General features: G+C 45.1%; 1 long non-coding RNA gene across 1 annotated transcript; it reads left to right on the top strand.

The window, feature by feature from the left end:
- Positions 1 to 1,643: 1,643 nt before the first annotated feature.
- LOC120754754 (uncharacterized) lies at positions 1,644 to 6,869 on the top strand. The gene is made up of 3 exons (XR_005701543.2): positions 1,644 to 1,669; positions 2,589 to 2,744; positions 6,746 to 6,869. It is a non-coding gene; the product is annotated as an uncharacterized LOC120754754 (long non-coding RNA).
- The last annotated feature ends 374 nt before the right edge of the window (positions 6,870 to 7,243 follow it).

Raw genomic sequence — 7,243 nt, 5'->3', positions numbered from 1 at the left:
GTAGGGGATTTAACTTTTAATAGGATCTCTCTGTCTTTATCTGCAGTACTGCATATTCCTTGGACCAAAGATTCACGTGATGGAGACTGCCTTGTGGTATTAAGGATTAAGCCTGTAACAATTTTGATTTGCAGGGCAGGCTTCCCCCTCTGCTGAGGGTGGGAAAAACAACACACTGTGACTTAATGCTGCAAAAAGTAGAATTTATCTTCTCAGAGATCTCCTAGATGTAATCTGTTTTGTGGGACTGATTGTGTTTTTACAGTTTAAGTGAAGATATAGGAGTGATTTTTCTATCTACAGGTGTGACTGAAGTTTACCCAATTCTACTTTGGGCACGGAAGAGTCAATGTACTCCTCCCTGCCCAACCTGAATCAACAAATAAATGAGTTTACCTCCTCTTTAATTACAGGTAACTCACTGTCTCATCGGCAGCAGAAAATGCATTGTGGTTTCTCCTGCTTTTAATTCACGAACATTATTAAACAAATACATACATATAAAAAAGGGCTGAGAGAGAAAAATGAACAACTGGCTGCCTGGCCCTGCAGAGGAGACAAGTTCACACAAAACCTCGTCTGCCTTTACTGCATGGCAAGACACAGGCGGGGCTCTTGCTCATCTATCAATTGCCTTGCAGTCTTACTTCTCCTCCATCTCACGGGCACTGGCTGGTGCTCTGCATCCTCTGGGATCATGCTGTGACCGTGGGAACGCTGGATCTGGGGCTCCTTGGCCCAGGGGAGGCACAGTGCAGCTCTGCACAGAAAAGGGACGTCTCATCGCTCAGTGTGCCTAGGGCAGAAGTGTCTCCTGCCATCACAGGCCATCTGCAGCTCCCATCTCATCCCTGTCTGCTGTGCAGCTGAGCTGTTTGCTGTGCTGAGCTGGCTGCTGGCTCCAGCAGCAGCCGGGGAATCTGCTCAGTCCCACCTCACATCTCCAGCCTCATTCCCCTTGGTGCAGCCATTAATCCTGAAACCAAACGATGGCCACAAACCTGGCAGGTATTCAATGAATCATTTAAAAATAAATGCATATAAACTCGGTATGTGATCGTTCCTCCCATAATATAGCCATCACTGTTTGCAAATCTGTTTGCTACAGTTACAGTTGCTTATTACAGACATACTGCAATTTACTTCAGTTTTGTTACCATTTCTCAAAAATTCTATCTGTGGTAAAGCTTTTCAACCAGTAGGATGACAATAATAATTATTTTAGGGAAGTCAAAGTCAAAACAACAAATACATACTGATACATGTTTTATGACAAAAAATCCTAGCAGAATATAGATAATACATTGTTGCTTTAAAAGTTGCGCTGATGGGGTCTTGTCTTGAGACCCTGCTGCCCATCTGCTTCCAAGCCAACAGAGCTGAATACACATTTACTGTTTCTCAAAATAACACCCAAATACATTCATCAGAGTGCATGCCTTTTGTTTTTCTTTCTTTCTTTTTTCTTCTTGTCTGTCATGCTTCCTAGAATCCGAACTGCAAAGGTCAATCAGCTCAGGTAACTAGCGTCTCCTCGGGGAAGAGAGCCAGGGAGCTCCTCAATGGGATTCAGAAAAAGAAACACCTGTTGGCACTCAAGCAGCCTTTATTAAACCCCAGCCAGCTCTCACCCACGGTGCTGATCTTCTTCGCCTGCCAACAAGATGGGGTAAATCAAGAAACCTTTATTTCTTCCTTTCTCTAAGTTTGGCATTTCAATGCTAGTAAGAATATTATTAGGAAGCTGGGGTTTCTTTCTGCCATCACAGTGTGATTTCATGCATTCACCAGCACACTCAGGTTTATGAGCTCTGTGCAGAACCTGGTCTTTAGCAGCCCCTCCATATTTCGTTCTTTAAGTCAAAAACTTTGAATTAAATATTAACAGTCTTAAGCAATGAGGAGGAGTTAAAAGCTACAGAAATAACCCAGACCTAAGCAAAATCACTTGCTCCTGCTTTTTGTTATTTTTGTAATTTTGTTATTGTTATTTTTGCAACTGCTATGCAAATAATTGTTCGGCATAGAGTTTTCTTAGCAACGGTGTTAACAATTGGTCCAGGTCTAGACCTTAACATTAACTTATGTTTTGGTTCATATGCAGTGCCAAAAGAGGGGGAAAAATTATCTGCTTTTTGGCAAACCAAGAAAAAAGATTGTTGCAATTTAAAATGCCTAAACTTTATAATTCTTCCTTTCCAAGAATCAGTTGACCCTGACCAATGCTACCTAGCGAACAATCTCCTGTTTTTATCACGGTACGAGTATAATATGGGATTGTGGCATGACCTGCATCTGGCCAATGAGTAGCTGGTTGTTTTGTGACAGGCCACAGATAATCCTAACCCCATATATTTGTAGAGATACTGGAATTTAATCAATGTGCTCAGCAAAATTTTATTCACTTGTTTGGTTAGCAAAACTATTAGAGTCAGGATTTGGTGGCTGTACTAGGTAAGGGCTCCAAGTTTCAGTCCTGAATGTTGGGAAACCTGGACAGAAAAATGGGGAAAAACATAAATTTGAAAAATTATCCTACCTTTGAGACCTCCTCCATGTCAAAAGGAAGGCCATGATTACTTCTACAGGCAGAAAAAAGGCAAATTGCAAAGGTGACGTGGGTAGAAGAAGAGAGCTTGTGGTGCCCTGGAGGCTATCACAAAGGAGGTATCTATGGCTGCTACGCTTGTGATATAAAGCTGAGAGAAGGAGGGACTTAGCACAAATGTCTCCAACAGCTCCAGGTATGTGCCATTTGGTGTTACTGCTATCACCCCTTTGAGTGCCTGTACAACACAGACACCTCTCTTCTGTCCTTTCCCTTGGGAACGCTCATCGCTGCACAGACAGTTTCCAGAGGAGCAGTGGAACAAGCCCACCTCCCTCTGCCTGGAGGGAAAGCAAGCCAGGCTGTGCAGGAGGTGTCTGACACCTGCTTCCTGCGCCTTGCCTGAGCTGTGGAAAGCACAGACAGCGAGCTGGCAGTGGCCTTGCTCTTTGCCATGCGGGTTGTTCTCCCTGAGGTGGCAGGGGCCCCCTCAGACCCTGCTGAGGCGCTGCACGGGAAAACAAACAGGGCGCGTGGAGGAGCTGAGCTTCCACGTGTAAGGTGAAGGTGTGCCTCTCCTCTCGTTCCTAATCCATGAGGGTCCTGGCCTCATAGCACTGCCTTTTTGGGGGAGGTGAGGCCCTTTGAGAAGCCTCTTCTGAGAAACTGCTCTGTGAGGGGACAGCCTCTACCTTGCAGCGAGGAACACGGCACCTCAGCCACAGGGAGCTGACGTGTGACACCAGCGTGTTTGTATGCTGCTCATGAAGCACGGAAGCTTTATGTGCTTTTGGAGCTGCTTTGTTACATTTAGATTTTTAGTTAAGCTTCCATAAAATAAGAGGCAGCAGGGGAGGACATACTCTCCTCTGCCTACAACCCTTTTCCAGATGCCAGGATGCCCCAAGGGGCTGAGGCACACAGGAGAACAGGTTCTTCCAGCAAGCTGGCAGAAAAGCATCTTCCTAGTGATTCCAAACGGTTAGCATTCAGAAACTGGTCCTGATCTCCCTGCAAGCTCTTTGTGCATGTGCTGTGGGGAGGACTTTCCCTGCTCCCTCCCAGCTTTATGATCGCCTCAGCCTGTTAATAAAATGAAGCCAAAAGAGAGGCAGCTGTTGCAGTGAAACACAGCAAAAAAACTTCCCCAAAAGACAATATTTATCCAAGGCAATAAAGAGCTTCCTTATTTTGCAGAGCTATCAGTTTTGCACCTCTCCATCTTTTACATTTATTTCAAGGCTGCACAAGCCAGCGTGACCTGTCATCATTTGCTTAGAGGGATTGTTTTGCCTTCCAGCAAAAATACGAGTTATTGCTAATTCTCTTTTACTGCTAAAAAGATAACTCTGCTTGAGGGAAGCCTGATATTGAGGGCTGTGAGACTCTCTCATCTCTCTGAGGAGCTTCCCCCCCACACTTGTGTGGATACACCATCTTCCTCCTTAGCTGGCTTCCTTTCCTCTGAGCACAACCCAGAGTGTGTTTTCTGTCCCACAGAACAATGGGATGTCACCATAGGTAGGAATTTACCCTATGGGTGGGATGTCCTTATAAACCCCCTCCAGGCCACTCTTAGCCCAGGTTGTCCTGCCAAGGTGACCATGCTCTTGCCCTGGCCTCTCTGTGTGAGTTAGCACTGTGGTTGATACCTTTTGGGGTGAGTGTTTTCCCACCACCTCTGAAATAATCCAGCGATCGTGTGCTGGAGAATGACTGCAGTGATGGCAGGAGTGATCATGCTGGGGTGGATACACATGTAAGCTGACACTCCAGCCACGGGACTGGGGCAGGAGGACATGACGGCTGTGGATTTGAGCACTTTGAGGTGTGTGAAAGGAAATAGTTACTGAATAGAGACCAGCTAGAAGTTCTGAGTGAGGCCTCCACCTTTGTATTACCCATCTTTATAATGGAAGTGCCTGCAGAATTCAATCATCTTTTTGTGGGAGTGGAGCCAAGTAAAGAATCCTGCCATTCCTTCTGGAGTTGTTCAGAGGTCTCTCCCCAGCAGCACATCCTTGGCCAATGGCTACTCCATGAAAGCTGAGACAAGCCTGAACTTTATCTCTTGTTTATGCCAGGGTTCTCTTAGGATAAAAAAGGATGCTGCGTTTTCTCACCCTCTAAAGGCATTTCTGTGTATGGGGGAACAAGGGAGTCTGCGTCCACAAGGCTGGGCAAAGAAAGGCCCCAAACCTTTTCTTGTGGTCTTCTGATTGGGAAGGAAAAACCCAAGGAAATCTCTTCCACCTGCTTTTGCTCACGCATGGCTTCTGAGCAAGACATTTAGTTCCTCAGGGCACAAGGGAGGTTGGGTGTATCTGCCCCTCAGAGCCCAGCCTGACATCAAGCACAAGGAAGGCATTTCCCAATAACTGTCTCCCTCTTCACAGCTCAGTTCAAGGGCAGATCCCCGGCTTTTCTCTCAGCCAAGGCTGCCTGCCTAGTAAGACACAAGGTCTCAGGCTGGTTGTCCCTGCTCCAAACCCTTTGGATCTGCTGACATCCCTGCATTTCAGATTTTGCACTGAACAGCTCCAATCCACAGACTGCGGATGACTCAAATGCTCTTCATCAGCAGTTGTTGGATCTTTCCCTTTTACTTTCCAGGAAGGGGGAAGAGACTGATTTATTCACTTTGCTGGGGTGGCAAAGGACAGACACAAACTGTAAAAAGGAACAGCATATTCCAACGTTATTCAGATCCTGAGGTTTAGTGCATGCAATCTGCCCTTCCAGGATTTCAGCCCTCTCACGAGTGGTATCTTGATTTGCATCCAATTACGAATAAAGCGTGCACCATTTAACTTTCTAAGGGAACTCTCACAAACTGACATGTGAGCTGTTCCTCATAGCTTAATGATAAACTAGTTGCAGAAAGCTACTGAAACTCTGTGTATGTGGTTGTATCATTGCTTTTCAGAGCTCACGCTGCTCATCTCTGTCACATGTTCCATGCTGCAAGCTTCTCAGGGAGATTTTCTTTTTGTTGGAGAATGAAAAAAGGAGAAAGAGAGTGAGAACTCAATTTTTTTTAAAGCAATGTCATGCAAATCCTCCCCACTGTGGCACTGAAATCCTGAGCGAAGTTTTATTACTAATATTTCCTTTTACTGTGATGATGATTAGAGGTATCAACGATTTTACTGGGCATGGTGCAAACATTATAAATTGCCTCTCCCAGCCTCTCAAATTACCAATAATCTAAGAGTCTGATGTCAGCAAATCTGAAACCCTCAAGTGGCTGGGAATTTCTCACCCCAGAGAGAAAGAGATCACTGATCACCTCCCCAACATGCTCAAGCCTTTCACTCAGTCCCCTATGCAGTGTCTTCTTTTTCCTTTAAGAAAACAGAGCAAACCAAAGGTCTGTGCAATGACCCTGGATTGTGCAGGTCCTGAGACTCCAGGGACTGTTGGTAGGGAGCCGAGCCAGGTCTGTGGAAGGCTTGCAGCAAGTGGCATTTTGCAGCCAGGCAGCCTTCATCTCAGGGTGGGTTCATCTGTCCAGAGCTGTGTATCCTGCCAGTCCAGCCTTTTAAAAGCCTTTATTAAACAAATTCCAAAGGGATGCTGCCAGGACACCACAATCAGCAGTGCTAAGATTTTTTAAAAATCGCTTCACTGCCATTGTTTGAAGGGTATTTTCTATTTCTGCTATTCTTTTTGCTGAGAGCTGGTGACAGCCATGGAGAGATGCATTTGTAAACATGCATAATTCTCTCCTGGCTAAGGCCAAGACAATAGCCTTTCCTTATCTCAGACAGCAGTTGAATTAATGGTGATACCAGTCAATGGACTCTTGATTGTGTTGATTCCTCTCCAGCTCAGTCACCAGCCTCCAAGGAGGATATGGGGTTCAAACTGGTCATATAGCCAATAGGTATGACAAAATTTTTGTGTGTCATGCTGATATGACTGACTTTTGCAGACAGCCAATTTCCCAGTCCTCCAGTAAAAAAAATCAAACCCCACAAATCTCAGCTCTTTCGCTGCCTTAGATAATCCATATTTTATCCTCTGGGGAGCTGGTAGGCCCAAATTCTGGAGCAAATGCTAATTAAACAGCTGTATTTCAGCCCCACAGGACTGGTAATAAAAGGCAACAGCTGTGTGAAAATTTTTCCCTCTCCAGTGCTGAAGTTGGTGAGTTGAGAAAAGCTTATTGCATTCCCCATTCCCTCCCTTGTGCAGGTGGTTTGCACTGTGTGGGCCTTGGGTTCTCACCATGTTGGAGCACAACAAGCAAGGGGGCTGAAGCTGCCCTTCTGACAAGAAAGAAAAGGTGCATCATCCTCAAACAACTCTATCCCCCTCCTGAGAGGTCAGCTCCCCACGGAAACAAAGGGATGTGCTCTTTTGGGGAAGGCTTAAATCAGTTAAAAAAAGGAGGTCTGAATTTTTTTTTTTTTTTTTTTTTTTTTTTTTTTTTTTTTTTTGGGGTGGGGGGGGAGGGGGGAAATGAGGTATTTTTTCCTCAGCTTGGTCATTTTCCTTACAAATAAAGCCAAATACCACCTGGCTTTTCCTCTGAAATGATGCAGAAATGGGTGAGTTAATACCACTGTAACATGACAGATGCCAAGAGAATCCATTTGAAGGGTGTGGATGAGGAAAAAAGACACAACCATATTTTCTTTTGTCAACACTTAATCAATTCATATTTTCAACAAAGAGCTGTGAGAATAGACT

This window comes from Hirundo rustica, chromosome 6 (genome assembly GCF_015227805.2).
Source record: "Hirundo rustica isolate bHirRus1 chromosome 6, bHirRus1.pri.v3, whole genome shotgun sequence".
NCBI lineage: Eukaryota > Metazoa > Chordata > Aves > Passeriformes > Hirundinidae > Hirundo > Hirundo rustica.
This window is presented reverse-complemented; position numbering and strand designations above follow the sequence as displayed.